General features: G+C 42.7%; 1 long non-coding RNA gene across 1 annotated transcript in view; it reads left to right on the top strand.

Moving 5' to 3' along the window:
• Positions 1-18,125, top strand: part of LOC111973476 (uncharacterized) — a 67,277-nt gene that overhangs the window by 24,170 nt on the left and 24,982 nt on the right. Inside the window, exons 3-4 of the long non-coding RNA XR_002878587.2 lie at positions 615-756; positions 1,068-1,153. This is a non-coding gene — a long non-coding RNA (uncharacterized lncRNA). The remainder of the gene's footprint in view (positions 1-614; positions 757-1,067; positions 1,154-18,125) is intronic.

Here is an 18,125-nt window from a genome sequence, read left to right as displayed (position 1 = left end):
TGAAAAGAAATGGTGCCCCTTATGCGCACTGCCGGTAATACTGTGGTTGTGTGTGTGTGTGTGTGTGTGTGTGTGTGTGTGTGTGTGTGTGTGTGTGTGTGTGTGTGTGTGTGTGTGTGTGTAAATATATATATATATACACACTACCGTTCAAAAGTTTGGGGTCACTTAGAAATGTCCTTGTTTTTGAAAGAAGAAAAAATTTGTCCATTAAAATAACATCAAATCGATCAGAAATACAGTGTAGACATTGTTATAATTGACTATTGTAGCTGGAAATGGTAGATTATTTAAATGGAATATCTACATAGGTGTACAGAGGCCCATTATCAGCAACCATCACTCCTGTGTTCCAATGGCACGTTGTGTAGCTAATCCAAGTTTATAATTATAAAGGCTAATTTATCATTAGGAAATCCCCTTTGCAATTGTTAGCATGGCCTTCTTTAGACTAGTTGAGTATCTGGAGCATCAACATTTGTGGATTCAATTACAGGCTCAAAATGGCCAGAAACAAAGTCTATTCTTGTTCTGAGAAAATAAGGCTATTCCATGCAAGAAAGTGACAAGAAACTGAAGATCTCGTACAACTCTGTGTATTCCTCCCTTCACAGAACAGCGCAAACTGGCCCTAACCAGAATAGAAAGAGGAGTGGGAGGCCCCGGTGCACAACTGAGCAAGAGGACAAGTACATTAGAAGGCCAGCATCCCGGAGTCGCCTTTTCACTGTTGACGTTGAGACTGGTGTTTTGCAGGTACTATTTAATGAAGCTGCCAATTGAGGACTTGTGAGCGTCTGTTTCTCAAACTAGACACTGATGTGTATATATATATATATATATATTATATATATATATATATATATATAACTGTATGGAAATATGGATACTGCTCAACCCTACCAGGCACCATTAAAATCAGAAGTGCCTAGTTGAGATAGAAAGGTGATTTGATACGATCTTTGCTGTCTTATTGCGACTCTGCTTGTTTTTTTTGTGTGACCTGTGAAGCGGGGCTCAGCTGTGTTGCTGGTGTTAGCTGCTTCTAAATCAGTTTTGTTTCCCAGCCAGGTGCTGCTCAGAGAGCTTTTTCCTATCAACACAGCCCTTCCCCTGTGGAGCCACGCAGGTTGCGGGAAAAAACTTCTTCCCAGTAAGTCAGATCCTTCTCCGACAGGATAAATGTCAGACGGACAGCACCACGTGCTACCCTCCCTAACTTTTACTGTGTCCATGGCAACCAAGTTGGAGAGCACAGCGGGTTTTGCTGTCAAAATATGTATCTTGACTAAAAGCACAAGGGATATAAAAGGACAGCAAGAGAGCAACATGGAGCTTAAAAGTGTCAGAGGAACGTGGCTTTGAGGTTCTTTTACATGCTACCACAGTGCAGTGTGAGCCCACACACAAAGAACAGATTTATGCTTGGCCTGAAACTCACCCCAGTATTTTCTAGACTTCAGTTGAATCACGAACTTGTCATAGACTGAACGCTGAACCGCATTCCATTGCAGGTTTTTAACATGTTATTTACCTTGAGGCAATGTGTGTCTGCTGAAGGGATGATGACAATAGTGAGAATTAATTATTACTGCAGCCTTGCTTTTATGGGTTACAGAAATACTGTACCTGATAACCTTATTGACAATGCTCATATTGTTTTAAAAACCATATTCAGCCGCCATCGCTTTCATCAGGTCTTCATGTGCTGTTTTTAATTCAGCTCAGTTTTTCTCTCAACGTTAAGTATTTTTCAACTCAAGGAGGAAGGATAGGCCTACGCTCATGTTTTTAATGAACAATTTCATTTGTACTCTGTCTATGTGACACTGCGACTACCTCCAGTCAAAAGGGCAAAAGTTGTTCTCCAGTCGTTATGGATAAACAGTTCATGTTATCTACAGACTCTTTTGATGTGAGGAAGTGTATTGAATAAGTGGTATATATTATTAGGAAGGACTTCCCCCTCGGGCTGGCACTATGAAATTGACATTAATGAGAATTGAGCTGTGGGAGAAAGATATGACTGTTCAACTTTGCCTGACTCTCTCATCGTAGGTGAACTCTTGAGTCTACAAAACTGTTAGCTAGCTTAAAAGTCAACTTTTCAGTACTTATAATTATTATTATTATTATTATCATCTTCCAAACATAACACACGTAGCATTTATATTACATACATTTGAAACTGCACAGCTTGCTTAAAATTTCACAGCAGGGTAGGAAACAGCCTAGTGTCAGTCAACCCATACCATCATATGCTACTATGTAAAAAATGGATTGTACACTGACATTTGAATCCCTTAGCGCAGTATCCGTCTGAATTACAGTGCCTTCAGAAAGTATTCACACCCCTTAATTGTTTTCCACATTTTGTTGCGTTACAAAGTGGGAGTAAAGTGTATTTAATTGTCATTTTTGGTCAATGATCTACACAAAATACTGTCAGTGGAAGAAATTTTCAACGAAATATAGCCCTAATATATGTTGATTAGATAAGTATTCAACGCCCTGAGTCAATACATGTTAGAATCACTTTTGGCAGCGATTTACAACTGTATCTCTAAGAGCTTTGCACACCTGTATTGTACAATATTTTCCCATTTATTATGTTTAAAACTCTTCAAGCTCTGTCAAGTTGGTTGTTTGCTAGACAGCAATTTTCAAGTCTTGCCATAGACTTTCAAGCCAATTTAAGTGTAAACTATAACTCGGCCACTCAAACTTTCAACGTCGTCTTGGTAAGCAACTCCTGTGTATATTTGGCATTGTGTTTCAGGTTATTGTCCTGCTAAAAGGTGAATTTGTCTCCCAGTGTCTGTTGGAAAGCAGAATGAATCAGGTTTTCCTCTAGGATTTTGCCTGTGTTTAGCTCTATTCCGTTACTTTTTAAACAAACAAAAACTCCCTAGTCCTTGACGATGACAAGCATACCCATAACATGATGCAGCCACCACCATGCTTGAAAATATGAAGAGTGGTACTCAGTGATGTGTTCTGTTGGATTTGACCCAAACATAACGCTTTGTATTCAAGACATAAAGTACATTTCTTTGTCAAAATGTTTGCAGTTTACGCTAGTGCCTTGTTGCAAACAGGATGCATGTTTTGGAATAGTTTTGTTCTGTCCAGGCTTCCTTCTTTTCACTCTGTCATTTGGTTAGCATTGTGGAGTAAGTACAATGTTGTTTGTCCATCCTTTCTCCTAGTACAGCCATTCAACTCTGTAACTGTTTTAATGTCACCATTGGCCTCATGGTGAAATCCCTGAGTGGTCTAATTCCTCTCCGGCAACTGAGTTAGGAAGAACGCCCGTATGGTTGTAGTTACTGGGTGTATTGATACACCGTCCAAAGTGTAATTCATAACTTCACCATGCTGAAAGGGTTATTCAATGTCTACTTTTTTCATTTTGTCCCCATCTACCAATAGGTTCCCTTCTTTGCGATGCATTGGAAAACCTCCCTGGTCTTTGTAGTTTAATCTGTGTTTGAAATTCACTGTTCGACTGAGGGACGTTACAGATAACAGTATTTGTGGGGTACAAAGATGAGGTAGGCATTCAAAAAATTGTGTTAAACACTATTATTGCACACAGAGTGAGTCCATGCAACTTATTATGTGACTTATCAAGCACATTTTTACTCTTGCCATAACAAAGGGGTTGAGTACTTCCTGACTCATGATATTTCAGCTTTTCATTTTGTATCAATTTGTAAAAAATTCTAAAAACATAATTCCACCTTGACATTATGGGGTATTGTGTGTAGGCCAGTGTCACTAAATAATTTCAAATTCAGGCTGTAACACAACAAAATGTGAAAAAAGTCAAGGGGTGTGAATACTTTCCGAAGGCCCTGTAAGTGTGATAAGCATACCCTTCCAGCATTACGTCAGTGAATGTAACACAACACCCACACTTGATCTAACTTCAGGTTTAATTTCCGCACAATATTTCTCACTGTGTTACGCAAGACGAGAGCCGTGCTGTTCACTTTCCCAAGCTCATCATGGTTCATCTTTAACAAGAAAAACTCACACTAGCTGACATTTTATACATACAACTCATTCATTCTGTTATCGAGGAATAATAGTTTGATCATCCATACTTCAGTTCACAAATGGCCACTTACAGATTAATTGTATTGTTGCCGAATACTCTGGTTTTATATGCAGGTTTACAGTCAAGCTTTTTCCCCCCCTGAAAGATTAACACACATGCAATTTGGATTCAATTACTATAATTACTTTATTCCCATGGCCTGACTGCGATACAGAGATGGTCCATGACTGCCTTTTTTTTCTGTCCCCTTGCGGAAGAGGCTTAAGAGCCAAATCCAATTAGTTGACTTAATATTCACATTAGAGTGTTGGGGATCCAGCCTGGATGTGGTCAATCGGAATGAACTGTGGCATTCCTACTGTATATGGATTCATTACCGTTCTAGACTCTATAGGCCCTTTTTGTTTGGATCTACTGTTAACGTTACTATATACCGTACCTGCAGGGATGCTGAGGGAAGGGAACAAAGGGACGGAGATAATAGTGAATGGTAATATTACACAGTTTCAGTTAGACTGTGGTGTATGTTCTCGTAAATGCTTTGATTCAGTCGGATGGTCTTTGATTTTCTTTGCGCTGCCTGGAGAAGTTGAAGGCTCTTGGGTTTCCTCAAAGTTGTATGGTTTAACAAAAGTTGCACTGTACATCCATCGTCTGTTTCTAGGGTTTCAAGGAGAAAGGCTTACGCGTGATCTCCCATGCTGTCTCCCTGTGATGGCGTATACCAGTACGGGGATTCTTATCAAGGGAACCCAGCCAACATGTCCCTATAATATGAAGATAATCTCAAACATTGGCAGCGTATTGACAGTAGCAGCTATTCGATTCCATTAGCCGATACGAGCCACTTGAGTGCCTGAAGTTGGGCCGATCAGATTGCGGTGACACCTCCATTTCCTTGGACTTGACGTGTCAAAGCATAAATCTGTTTACTAAGCTGCAGTGTGTGGTGACAGCAGATTACACTGATAGTGACATGGGCAGCCAACCTTTTAATGACTTATGAAGCCATTAACTTTTATTTAAGGAGACCGAACACACAGTGAGCACCACACAGACTGGCAATGAATGTCGTTCTAAGAGGTATTTCGACAGCAAGCAGGTACGTCCATGCATGGGCAGTATGGAATACTGATTTGCATAATATATGAGGATATACTACATGTATGGTACAAGTGCTGCAGTGGATATGACACCAAATTTGAGCGTTTTGAAGTCATTGGTGGTCCAGTCAGTTGTTTTCATTCAATTAATGTCTGGCAAACTTCAAATTCCATTGGACTGTCTGCCTTCCGTCTACCTACTGAGTAAGGTCAGGAACACACTAGGTGTAGAGCTGAATTGGATGTGAGATTGAAAGAGGCCTCCACCACTGAGAGGTTGTGTTTGCAGGTCTGAATACTAATCTACACAGGGATCTCCAAGGATACGAGCCAGGGCATCACACACACTGGGGGATCATGGGAAAAAGCTTTAATTTGCTCCCCTTGTGCAGCTTAAGACATTTCCCCTCGGATATAAGCAGATTACGGAAGTGGTATTGCTCAGTGTAAAGTAGCAGCAGGTAGATAATAAGATACTGTACCACTTACCATTTACTTTGCAGGGTTTAATGTTCCGGGCTTGATCCCTGTGTCATTGTTTGTTTGGATTCGCTGTGTGGAGGCACGTTTTCATTGGCAGCTTGGCATTTTGAATGGGTCCCTTAGGCTGCCAGAGGGTAACAATGGCTAGCAGGTGGTTGCTGCTTTTCAGGGATTTAAGCCTTACCTCCAGCCAAAACAGCTACTTAACCTATTAATGTCTAGATGAGAGGAATAGTAAGCAGCTTCTGCTACTGTTTGATGGACAGTTGGATTGGCTAAAATACTAGCATGAGGCTTCAGTCAGAAGTAAAGTACAGGGTGGCCGTCGCAACCTTCAGAAAGGACACCAAGCAAAATAAAGGTGTGTGTGTGTGTGTGTAAAACACAGCTATGAAATCGAAAAATATTTAGATATGGGAATTGACGAAGTCCCTTTGATGCGTATGGGTTAAGTTGTATTAATGAGAACGCAACATCGTTTGCAGTGCTGTGGTTCGTTCTGTAACTCGTGGCCTGCAGAGGAAAGGAGAGTGGGAGTCCTCCGCCCGCTGAAGGTTCGGAGCACAGCTGGCAGAGCAGTGATTTAAAGCAGTAACGAAGCTCACAGCAACATGGCGACTGACTCAAAATACTGCCGGCTAATTGACTGCTCCGAGTGGTGCTGCAATTCGGTCACGCCTTGTGCCGCCAGGATAGAGAAACTCAACCGACTGAGTGAACCTGCTCCCAGAGACGAATGAGTTCACCCTCATCATGCAACGTGGGGACATTTTAAGAAGCAGGCAATGTTCACACTCAATATGCATAATATTGTTACAGCGTGCTGGTAAAGTAAGCAGGGCTATGTAGAGCAATATAACTCCCTTGTTTTCTCAAATATGCTAGGTACTATTCTCTTCAAATAGATCCCCCAGTAGCCTACAGTGATTTTGTGTTTGACTTCAATTGGTAAAAGGGGCTTCCCCATGGGGTCATAGAGGGGGTGTTGAACAAACTCATGCTGTGTTCACAGGACACATCCATGTCCCCAGAGTACCCATTTACTATGTGAAACAGTCAATACCAAGTGAAAAGGAAAATCCATCAGAATTGGGAGTTGTAGTGTCCATATCAATAGTAGCCTCCTACTCAAAGAACCTCTGGCCATTTGAGTTCACATGGTTAAAGTACCATACATCTGTGCCAGTTTTGCCCTTGAGCAGATAAAACCAAACCTGAAAATCTTTGCAATTGAAATTACTGTTAAACTAGATAGAAAGTGGTTCATAAATTGGCAACCACAGAGCTCAGATTATGTAATATATGAAACCTGCAGATGCATCTGACTCATTGAAAATGTATATTTGGTTTGTGGATATATTTTTGATTTTAGCCCTCAGCGTACATGCATCACACACAAACTTCCTTGGGTATAACCTTTAAAATAAAATAAAAAGCATTTTATGTCTATTGGTGAAAGAATGAAAAGTAGAAATAAGCCTACCTTGTCCAACTATAGTACCACATATAATGAAAACAAAGACTCCTCTTACCAGAATGGATTTTTGTTGGCCAATGAAAAAGCCCAGGAATTAAGATCTGGAAATGATGTACATTTGACGTATTTTTTGTATTTGAGTCATTTAGCATACACTCTTATCCAGAGCGACTTAGTTAGTGCGTTCATTTTAAGCTACAGTAGCTAGGTGAGACAACCACATCAGTCATAGTAGGCAACAACAAAAAAATCCTCAATAAACTAGCTATCAACAACATCAGTGCAAGTAAGAAAAGACAAGTGCAAGTGTTGTTTTCTTGTTTTCTTTGGGGGGGGGGGGGGGGGGGTGCTGTGGGATTAATCAAGATCATGTTTTGGTCATCAGGTCACTAGCCCAGTGTAAACCCACTGTGTCGGTGAGGCAGCTAAACCACAAACAGAGACAGGCATTCACTTCTGTTGGATTCACCTCTCAAGTTTGGGGTGGATTTATAGCTCTGGCCACTCAGCTGACCGTGTATGCGTGCGTGGGAGTTGTATTGGGGAGTCTGGACATCCCAGTCAGGCCCAGGACAGGACTCACTTCTATTATCACCAGACAGCAGGATCTCTTTATCTCCTGCCATGCACAGAGTACTTCAATCTGGCAGGCTTGTGGGCAACCCAGTCACACTGGCACGGCATCACAGCCCAGGCTTTGGAGTGGACTGAGCAGGCCCGGCAGCCCTGGGCAGCGCTGAACTCCTGACCCTCTCTGTCTTGGAGACGAGTGTCACAGCTCTGTAATCCCCTAATCCTTTTTTCACAACACATTTTTCTGAACATAAAATGTGTGATGTAATAAAGGTACGCGTTTAGAGACCTTTGGGTAGACAACTCTGTCCTTGGCATCTTTAAGGGGGACATTCCTTGTGTCTGCGTGGTTGTCTATAAGAGGAGAGGAGGAGAAGAGGAGTGGGCTCGCTTTAACGGTTATTATTTGCCATCTGCTGTTGCCGCAGCTGCCTCCTCCTCAGCCGCTGTGCTGTGTGAAACGAGCCTGTTCACCATGTAAAACTGAGAGATCAGGCAGAGTGGAGTGCAGCTGAGCAAGTGACCGGCTAATCCCCTTAACACATGGGACGGACGGTGCAGGCACCAGCTCTAATTGATTCTGAAATGACTTGGGCTCTATCTGGGCGGAAATGAAATGTTTGCGATTTCTGTTTAAGGAGCCAGGATCTGGGATTTGTCTTCTGTTCGATGTAGATTTGCTAGATGACTCTCTCGATCTCCAGAATCAGATAAGAGATCCAGATTAGTTATGATGCGTTGGATGTATATGCGTGTATATTTCACTCTTTGCAGGTCCCTATATACATCTTGAGACCTACTTAATTTCCTCTGGAGATGGTGGATTTTCATCCACCAGATTTTTTTCTCTCTAGTTCCCGTCACGTATTTATTGAATCCTCTTTCAGAGTCTGGGAGGCAGAAAATGATATTAGGATGGTTCCTATGAGAGATGTTCTGTGTGTCAAACTTGCCTCGTTTCTTATCTCCATCTAACCCAGTGACTGATTAGGCTGTCAGAATTCTTTTCAGACATCTCAATACTTCCTGTTATAACGTCCCAATTTCAGAGCGTCTAGTGTTATCAAACAGACGTGTTCTCAAATCCGTCTTCTCACAGTGTCCTTATAGTGTCCACACATCAAGCTTTGCGTTGCTCAGCGTGACATATTATGCCGATTTTTCACCTGTCACACATTCAGCAGTTGTAGGAAGGTAGATGGTCGCTTGCACTGCTTCATAGATGAATAAAATACAGCAAATGCATAACGCCTCCATATATTTACGGTATCAATTTCTTAACGGTTAAAAGGATAAAAATCAGCAGTTACTGAGGCCCCTGAAGTCCAAACTCCGGCATGACTTATTTAGAAGCCTTTTGACTGCAGATTTGTCAATTTGAGGATAGTGGAGTGGTACTGCCAAGTTAACTCCCCCTACTGGGAGCCTGACACACTGCAGGGGACAGTTTAGCCTGCCCTCTCTGTCTGCACACGCACATCTTCACATGCCTCTACTACCAATTGAATTAGCTCACACTGCACGCAATGTGCCCAACTGTGTGCAGTTTTGCATCCATCTCTAACCAGTATAGCTATTGTAACTGATCAATGTACTATTCTGTGCATGTCCCCGTAACGATTGGTCTGTTTAAAGTGATGACTTGTGACACTATTGAATGGCTGTCACTATGTTAGTAGTATTGCATGGAAATATCGTTATTTGTTTGCGTGTCCGTTTTTATGTGATCATTTTCATTACGGTGTTGACACAACGCGACTAAGTGTTTAACAGTGACACACACAGGGTTGAGACAACACGTTGAACGGTACAAAAACACCTCAAGCTGATCCGAAGTTGTTTCTCATGGTAAATCACGTCATCCAGCAGCAACAACCCTCTCATTTTAAAACATTATGCATCGAAACAACATAGGAATGTTTCAAAGTGATCTACACATAAGAGAGACAATTTATCAATGTCTCATTTATCTATTTGGTTAGAGGGAGGCTACCATAGATGAAATAAGTTGTAGACATCAATGCAAAGCACAAAATGATTAAACCCCAAACCTACATCCCTATACTGTCATCTTGTTTCTTTTCAGGAGTAAATGTACAATAGCACTGTCGATGTTTAGAATGTGACACAGATGCCATCCTATGCCAATTGTCTAAGGGAGGTAAAACTCATTAAAAGTTATCTTTTTAAAGTGATTAATCCTACACGGGCTAATCCCCTTGTCAGAACCTGGCTTAAATAGAGTAACAAACGCTCCCAGTGGGATTACAAGGAGTGAAAGGCTGACCTAGGACCCAGGAACTGTAGGGGATACAGTCTTAATCATCAGGACAAATTGTCTCGGCTGCTCACTACCAAACACATCTCTTTTCAACCAACCTTGTATGCCAACAAATTAGCTAACTCACCTCGGTAAAAGACTCATTCATTTGACTCCCTCCCTCTGTCCCACTAGAGTGTGGCCCACTGCTTGTAGCTGACCTTTCACAGGGCTTACAGGACCTGAACTAACGGGAAGCATTGAACAAAACGCCATGTTAGATGAACACATCTTTGTACTGAGCAAAATGAAGACATACAGACCTCTGAAATAAGTTTCTTTTAGATGTCTTGTTCGTGGTCCCATGTCTAGAATAAATACAAAGATTACCAATACCACCTACATGTTTGCATTGATGCCCATCCCATCTGTCAGAATACAAAAATTAAAAAAACACTCCAATGAGGATATGTGCTGAAATAAGAATTCTTCATCCGTCATCCTAAACAAAATCAACCGAAAACATTCAGCTGACCCTTGGGTGACCTCTCTTGTGTGTTGAGATTTTAATTTGAAATGTATGGCCTGTGTGGTGACGGTGCCAGTGGCGGTAATCTGTTACACATCCCCGGTGTGGTACAAAGGCCTCTGTCAACAACGCAATAGGGGGCTGTCTCCGGCACAGCGCTATCTGCAGAGCTCGACGCCTTCGAGATGAAATGTTTTTTATTTTGAGAAAACAAACAAATAAATAAATAAAATGTAAATATTACCACTACAGAGGGCGAAACTGGAACCTTCTTCCCTGAGACGATGGTAACGGCTCAAAGTGTATCACAGTAAACAAAGGTTTTAAGATGTTATGGGTATGAGTAGAATTAAACTTGAAATTACTGAAATAAGTCTCTTATCCAAAAGGTATCAAAGACTGGTCTTTTGACATGTAATATTCACCAAATCGGTAGAGAGATAAGATCTAAGAGACTCATTTTTCGATTTATATCCGAATTTAACGTCACCTGCTTATTTCCAGGAAGCCATCACAGATTTCCCCTCTAAATGTTATTAAAGAGTCATGATTACATAAATGCAGTCTTCAGCCTGATACCTTTGATACCTGCCATTCATACCAATGATTTGGATTCTATTCAGGGTTATCAATCTTGGCCTTTTTATCTGTTTTTCAAATTTAATTAACGTCAATCCCACAAATGTCTCAGTCTAAAGGGATTTATTGCAACCTGCCTGAAATATCCCCCTCCCAGTAAGTCTGCTGCCTGCCATCTTTGAGTGGAATCCCAAGCAACAATAATTAATCCCCTTGAAATGGAGTTCCATCGTGTTACCTTGAATTAGGGTGCTAACAAGAAGTCAATCATGAGGATCAGCAGGATCTACTGCAGCTCCGAGAAAAACGTTAATCGCACCCAAGAAGAGATGCCACATCTAATCGCACAGTGGAAAGGGTACTCGTATGAACCTGAAGTGGTAGATGGTAAAATATAGAGTTTTGATAAAGGGATTAGTCCGTCAGCCCATGTATAAATGGTTACAGTGATCTGACGAAAGGCTAGCGGATGTCTCACCATGCTCAGTAGCTGGGCCACGGAGGGATCCTGTCTGTCTCTCTCTCTCTCTCTCTATGATAACGGTTCATTCTCACATACCTCTGACCCACTTGGGCAAAAGGGAAGGAACTGTTCCATTATTACCTAATACAGATAAGATGACAGCTTCTCATCGGGTTTGGGCCAGCAGGTATTCACCGTTCCATTGATGATAACACTCTCCCACTGTAAAATTAGGAACACGAACTAGCAATTGGAGTTAAAAGGGATGTTTGTTTTACCTTTCTTGTAAAGGGAAATAATAACTGTCTCAGCATCAACAAAACACTGGTTTTAATCAGCCAGCTATCCCTAATGGCCATGAACGCAGCACAGGGAAGCCCACCCCATTTGTTTGTAATCAAACATCAGAGAAAACAAACAGATTGTGAAAACAAAGCTATTAGAAGCATATGTATTGGTAAACCAGAACAAATGCATAGCGATGTTTGACTGTTTGTTTATGCAAACAAGTCCATGATTCAAAGCATGTGGATATAGATCCGTAGAATCCAAGCTTGTCTCAATCTACTTACACACAACATCTAACACACAGGTAATGACCTAGAAGGTGGCTGTAGGGCGTTATGTGTCAATAAGAAGATCAACACGTTGTTTATTACCAATTTCCTATGTCCAAAAAGCTGTGGAAATGCATGCCCGTTTACGTGTGTGTGTGTGTGTGTGTGTATATCATCACACATTGGCTCCTGACACCGTGGTGCTATTAGTGGGCTGATGGGAACAGGAAGTGATAAAACTAGAGCACCACACAAATAGTTTTGTTCAGCTATTCCATCTGTATGGAGGAAATTGAAGAGTTAACCCAACCAGTTTAACAGATGCTTGACAAAATTAGAGGACTAGTGTTTCATTGGATAATGCCGATAGACTGTATCTATGTAGCCTAACTATGATTGGATACTATTATCACCTATTGGCTTCGATTCTCACTGCCAGTGTTAGTCTAGTTACTTTTTTTTTTAAAGTACTCTGTAAAATGCTATACTTTTAGATATAGCATATTTGAAAAGTTTGTGAGCATTTCATAATTTGCAATGTGTGAAACCAGTACTTTGGGACAAATTTATGGCTGAGCTACGTCAAATCTAAATTGGATGGAATGTGTGAACATTGCTCTTGTTGACCCCCATGAGTTTTGCTAAAATGGAACACCTTGTGAAATCTTGCCGGAGACCGTGAGACATTTTCCAATCTGGAAACGTGTTGCACACTTGGACAAGAGGTAAAAACCTGAACAGGTCTCAGATTAACACTTCCCGGAAATAGTAACTGGCAGTAACATATGCAGAAAATGTCAGTGCATAAGCCTGCAATGGAGTTGGCAATAACACTAAGCCAGTCCATAGTGAGAATGGACCACCTGGAGGAAAATTGAGTGAGCAGGGAACTAAGTGTGGAATTGACTGAACTGAAATTATTTAATTAGCTGTATTGAGTCCCCCATTGTCCCTTCAGAGGACACCTGAAGCCTATGTTTGAGCTGGGTACAAAAGAGAGCCAGCGAATGAGGAAAAAAAAGACTGTCTGGCTGACTGGAATGGTAAAGGCCCGCAAGCCAATTAGTCAGGACTGTGTTTGAGATGGCATGGGGCTGAAGCACACCTTCCATTTCTTGCCCTCTCTCTCTCCCTCTCTGTCTCTCCCGCTCTGTCTCTCCCTCTATGTCTCTTGCCCTGTCTCCCACTCTCTCTCTCTCCCTCTCTGTCTCTCCCTCTTTGTCTCTCCCTCTCTGTCTCTCCCTCTCTGTCTCTCCCTCTCTGTCTCTTGCCCTGTCTCCCACTCTCTTTGTCTCTCCCTCTTTGTCTCTCCCTCCCTGTCTCTCCATCTCTGTCTCTCCCTCTGTCTCTTGCCCTGTCTCCCACTCTCTCTGTCTCTCTACCACCCCCCACACACACACACGGTTGATGTGAGGTTATTTTTATTTTTGAGGGTTGATCACTCGGTGCTTGAGAGCTGACACATTTTTCCAATAAATCTTAGCTTACTGTTTCATATAATCCACACAGTCAGAGATGATGTAAGAACCTAATCTACATATCCCTTGTGAAACTGCAATCTTAGGACAGTATACACCAAATACTGATTGTATTGCTGTTGATATTGAGAAGACCAAATGTTTTTTTTGTCTTTTTATTTATTTTTCCTGTTAAGATTTGGCAGCCTTCAAATATGTTTAAGTCATTTTATTTAGGTTAAAAGATTTTGCGAAACACATCCAGTCCAAACACATCCTGACCCCTCTGCTTTGATTGGTGACCCCGGGGGGGGATTGCCGGACCCCGGGGCTGATCCCACACTTCACCACATTGCCTCCTGCTGACCACACACACACCACAAACCCATGAACTTGCCCTGGATTAGAGTGTTGATGTCTGCATCTCAACACTGTCAATCTGCACTACAGACAGCCAGGAAAGGATGCTCCGGCCCAGGAGCTGCCTGCCACCACCATCACCCCTTAGCTGCACCCCAAATGGCACCCTATTCCCTAATTGGTGCAGTACTACTGCCAAAGTAGTGCACTATGTAGAGAATAGAGTGCCATTTGGGACGTAACCCATACCAATCGCCTGAGTCACCCAGAGTCCACACTGTCACTCCACCTAGGTATCAGCAGCACGGCTGGAAAGGAGGGTCTCGCTTTCTGTCCACGTAACTGCTGTTAAAAAAAACAGATGCCTGCTGTAGAAATCCGTGAGCTGATTAGTGAAACGGCTGCCATAGTTCATCCATGAATTCAATGCTAGAGCCAGGTTTCTAGCACTTAAATCCTCTGTCGTGACTTAAACGTGTTGGACTGTGTAGTAGTACGTAATGGGGATGTGGAGACCTACAGTAGCTCAGTAATGGGGCCTGAGGGGGTTCGGTCCCAGATGGCACTGCACTGTACTCCACTCTAACTGTAAGAGTGCAAACGAGATCTTACGCAACAGAACACAATAGATGCTGATCGCTACGTATGTCTCAGTATATGCAGGTGTCTGCACAATACTGTAGCTAATTACTGTAATACTGTCATATTGAAACCCTCATTTGATTTATATTTCAGCACTGCGTGGGCTATAGGCTACACAATGGTTTTGATAGAGGAGACCCACATCTCGCTGTAGTGCGCTCTTTCTCTCTTCTCAACCAATTGGCAAGATCATTGAGGGTGATTACTGTTATTGTCCTAAAATTGGCTTGAGAACAGGGGGAATGAATGATCATTAGAGATATAATTGAAAAGCACCTAGCACTCTGTCTGGTGGGCTAAACTGCTGCCAGAACTCTGATAGGTTGCATGTTAATAGAATTGTAAAAACTTACCCCTAAGCCCCCCTCCCCCCAACACACACACACACACACACACACAACACACACACACACACACACACACACACACACACACACAACACACACACACACAAAGTAACAACTTCAACCAGATCGGGTCATTATATTATATAGTTAATCCTTCGCTTTACCTTAGCATATACAGTACATGTACCTTTGTGAAAGAGAATCGAGATTTGTAACACTTCAGAGCTGGGGAACAAGACAGCGCCAAACAAACATTATTTATTTCAAAGAGAAAATGTCATATATTAATAGATACTCACTCTGTGGAGCTGTGTATTGTGTGCTCTCTACCTTAGTGTCAATCTGGGACATTAAATGCCAACCAGGCCTCTCCTGCTGAAAAATGCATTGACATGGCTGCTGTTATATCTGTTTATGTACCTCCATCTTTCGTCTCTAGCATTTTTAAAGCTTCTGAGCTACATCAGAGCATTCGTTCTCTGTGTGGTTGGACATAGATCTGTTCATAGGAGTACTGGATGTCTTGTGAATTGTGAGGTTGTTTCAAATTGTGCATTTCATCTCGAGAGCGAAGACGCACCGGATATTCGGGTAATTTGACTAAATTCTGTAATTTGTCTTCTACTGAGGAGAGAGTGCACTTTCCTTTTATAAAAGCTTCACACGTTTTAGTCAAGTGCACAAACGGTGGCTAGAAGTACCTGTCATCTTCACCTTTTCCAGTAGTTCCTCTAGGCATTGTTAATAAACGGCAGGCCGTAACCTGTGAGTGTACAGGAGATGAAGTCATCATCTTTCAGTGTCGTAAAAGGCTCTGCGTGGTCAATCCGGCTACTGCAGTGGCCGTACAGTATTTACTGTGATGCTGCCTCCGCAGAAGGTCGGAGCAAACATCCATTAAGCGTTTCGCAGAGCTGGCTGTTAAGGACGTTGTCAAGGAAGTGTGTGTGTGTTTTATACAGCACCTCCAGTCAACACCTACCGTCAACCAATCATGGCAATGCGGAGTAATACGAAGCCTCGGCGAAGCTTGATTTGGCCTCTGCATGCCTCCGGTGGCTCCACAATTGCGTCTCACCCTCCATACAAAGCCACCGACCTCCTTTTCAGATTAAGCATAAATTGGCTTTAAGTGATTCATGTTCCTTCCAGCACCCACTCTAACAACCCTGCACATTGCAGCGAGTTGGCCAAAACAACCATCTGAATATCTACCATTGCAAATTAAAATAACAGCTTTTTGCGTCTGCAGTAATTCCACAGTGACAAACCGACGGGAACATTTCAGACATTTTTCTTCTTCCCCCAGCACCGCTGTTGCACTCATTAGAGCCATAAATAAAGTCTGTGCTAAAAAGCTGAGGGAAAAGCTGCATCATGTTCTCCTGTAGAATACAGACATCAACTTTCTCTTCCCCCCTCTCCSCCTCTCCCCCTCTCCCCCACCACCATCAGTCTTTTTTTTCTTCCCCCCCTTTCTGTTGGGTTTTCTTGTGAAGTTGGCACACTTCAAAGCTATCGGATTGACAGCGCTGTAGACTGAGAGGTCCTATTCATCTGCCTGGTGGAATTACGCAAGCATCTCTCTAGAGCACTACTTCAGAAACCAGCTCTCTTTACTTTAAATATCTGGCCTCTGTATGACACCCGCCAACAAGCAGGAAAAAAATATAGCTGTGAATCCTCCAAAATAATATACGTTCTCTCAACTAAAGAGGAGGAAAAGAAGGCGATAGTTTAACGCCGTATAATCGCACTTCACTAAAGCATCCTGCTAAATGAAATGACATCAGTGTTACTTTGTGAGATTGTCATCAGGAGTACGAGACTCTCTGGGAGAGACAAAGAGCATCTCACAGAAAGGTGTTTTTCCTCCCCTCGGACAGAAAAATAATCTACAACACAAACCTGGGGGGGTATTCTGGTGAAACCGGTACCATACGTCCACAAAGTGACAAATAAGAGCCCAGCGTATGCAAGGCTAATGAGTTTTCAGCTCCATTGTCCCCACGTCAGCGACATTGCTCCTTCTAAGGGAGGATTTGCCTCATTGTGCTTTAAGAGACGAGAGCGGGATGTTTTCTCTTGGTTCTCAGTAGTGTCATGTAGCTATGCTGCATCGTCTGAGCATGCTCAGTATCGACGGTCCTGTCCTCTGGGCCATGTGCAGTGCGTCGGCGCTGACCTGCCTGTCACACCAGCCCCTGTGCATTCAGGACCAGTTCACTGCTCTCATTATGTCATCCATCATGGCTGTCATCATCCTATCTCTAACAGTATCACAAACACAGTCTGTGTGTCAGAGTAGTTATCTAAACAGCGTCAGGGTGCTACAGTACAGCCTGGTGGGAAATATCTTACACAGGGCCCTAGTGCCGAGGCACCAGAGGGACATCTGTAAGCAGTGTTGAGAAAAATCCCGTTTTGTCATAGTGTCTACATGACATTGGCTTGAAGTTTGATAAAACATGTAATGACAGTTCATGACACCTAACAGTAGATCACAACAGTAGGTCTCGTCCATAACAGAACCATGGTGCATTGTGCATCATTCTAGCCTACTGGCTAACAGACAATGGGCTTTTACCAAATGTGCTCCCAATTGTTACCAGGTGGATCTTGTTACAAATGTTTCACATAAAACATGTTTCAGGCATTGTCTCATGATGGGTAAACCAGTTTACTGACAATTACATTTAGTGAAGTAAGGGAAGATTAAGACCATCCAGCATAGATGCAATCAATGTGTTGCGACTTATGTTGCTTTGTTGTTTAAGCTGCTGCAATTACAACAGCAGGATTACAGGACTAATTGGACATAATAGTAATTGTAACTTAAACCGCCGAAGCCTCATTGGTATGAATAACATTTATTGAACAGAGCGAGGGCCGGTTTGTACAAACCTCTGAGCGGCCTGATGCTCTGGTGTTGTGAGGATGCAGTGCACTGATGTTGGAGGGTGTGTGAGGCTGGTGTTGGAGGGTGTGTGAGGCTGGTGTTGGAGGGTGTGTGAGGCTGGTGTTGGAGGGGGTGTGAGGCTGGTGTTGGAGGGTGGTGTGAGGCTGGTGTTGGAGGGGGTGTGAGGCTGGTGTTGGAGGGGGTGTGAGGCTGGTGTTGGAGGGTGTGTGAGGCTGGTGTTGGAGGGTGTGTGAGGCTGGGTGTTGGGGGGGTGTGAGGCTTGATGTTGGAGGGGTGTGAGGCTGGTGTTGGAGGGTGTGTGAGGCTGGTGTT

Source organism: Salvelinus sp. IW2-2015, linkage group LG14 (assembly GCF_002910315.2).
Source record: "Salvelinus sp. IW2-2015 linkage group LG14, ASM291031v2, whole genome shotgun sequence".
NCBI lineage: Eukaryota > Metazoa > Chordata > Actinopteri > Salmoniformes > Salmonidae > Salvelinus > Salvelinus sp. IW2-2015.
The sequence above is the reverse complement of the archived record's forward strand: the minus strand, read 5'-3'. Positions and strand labels throughout refer to the sequence as shown.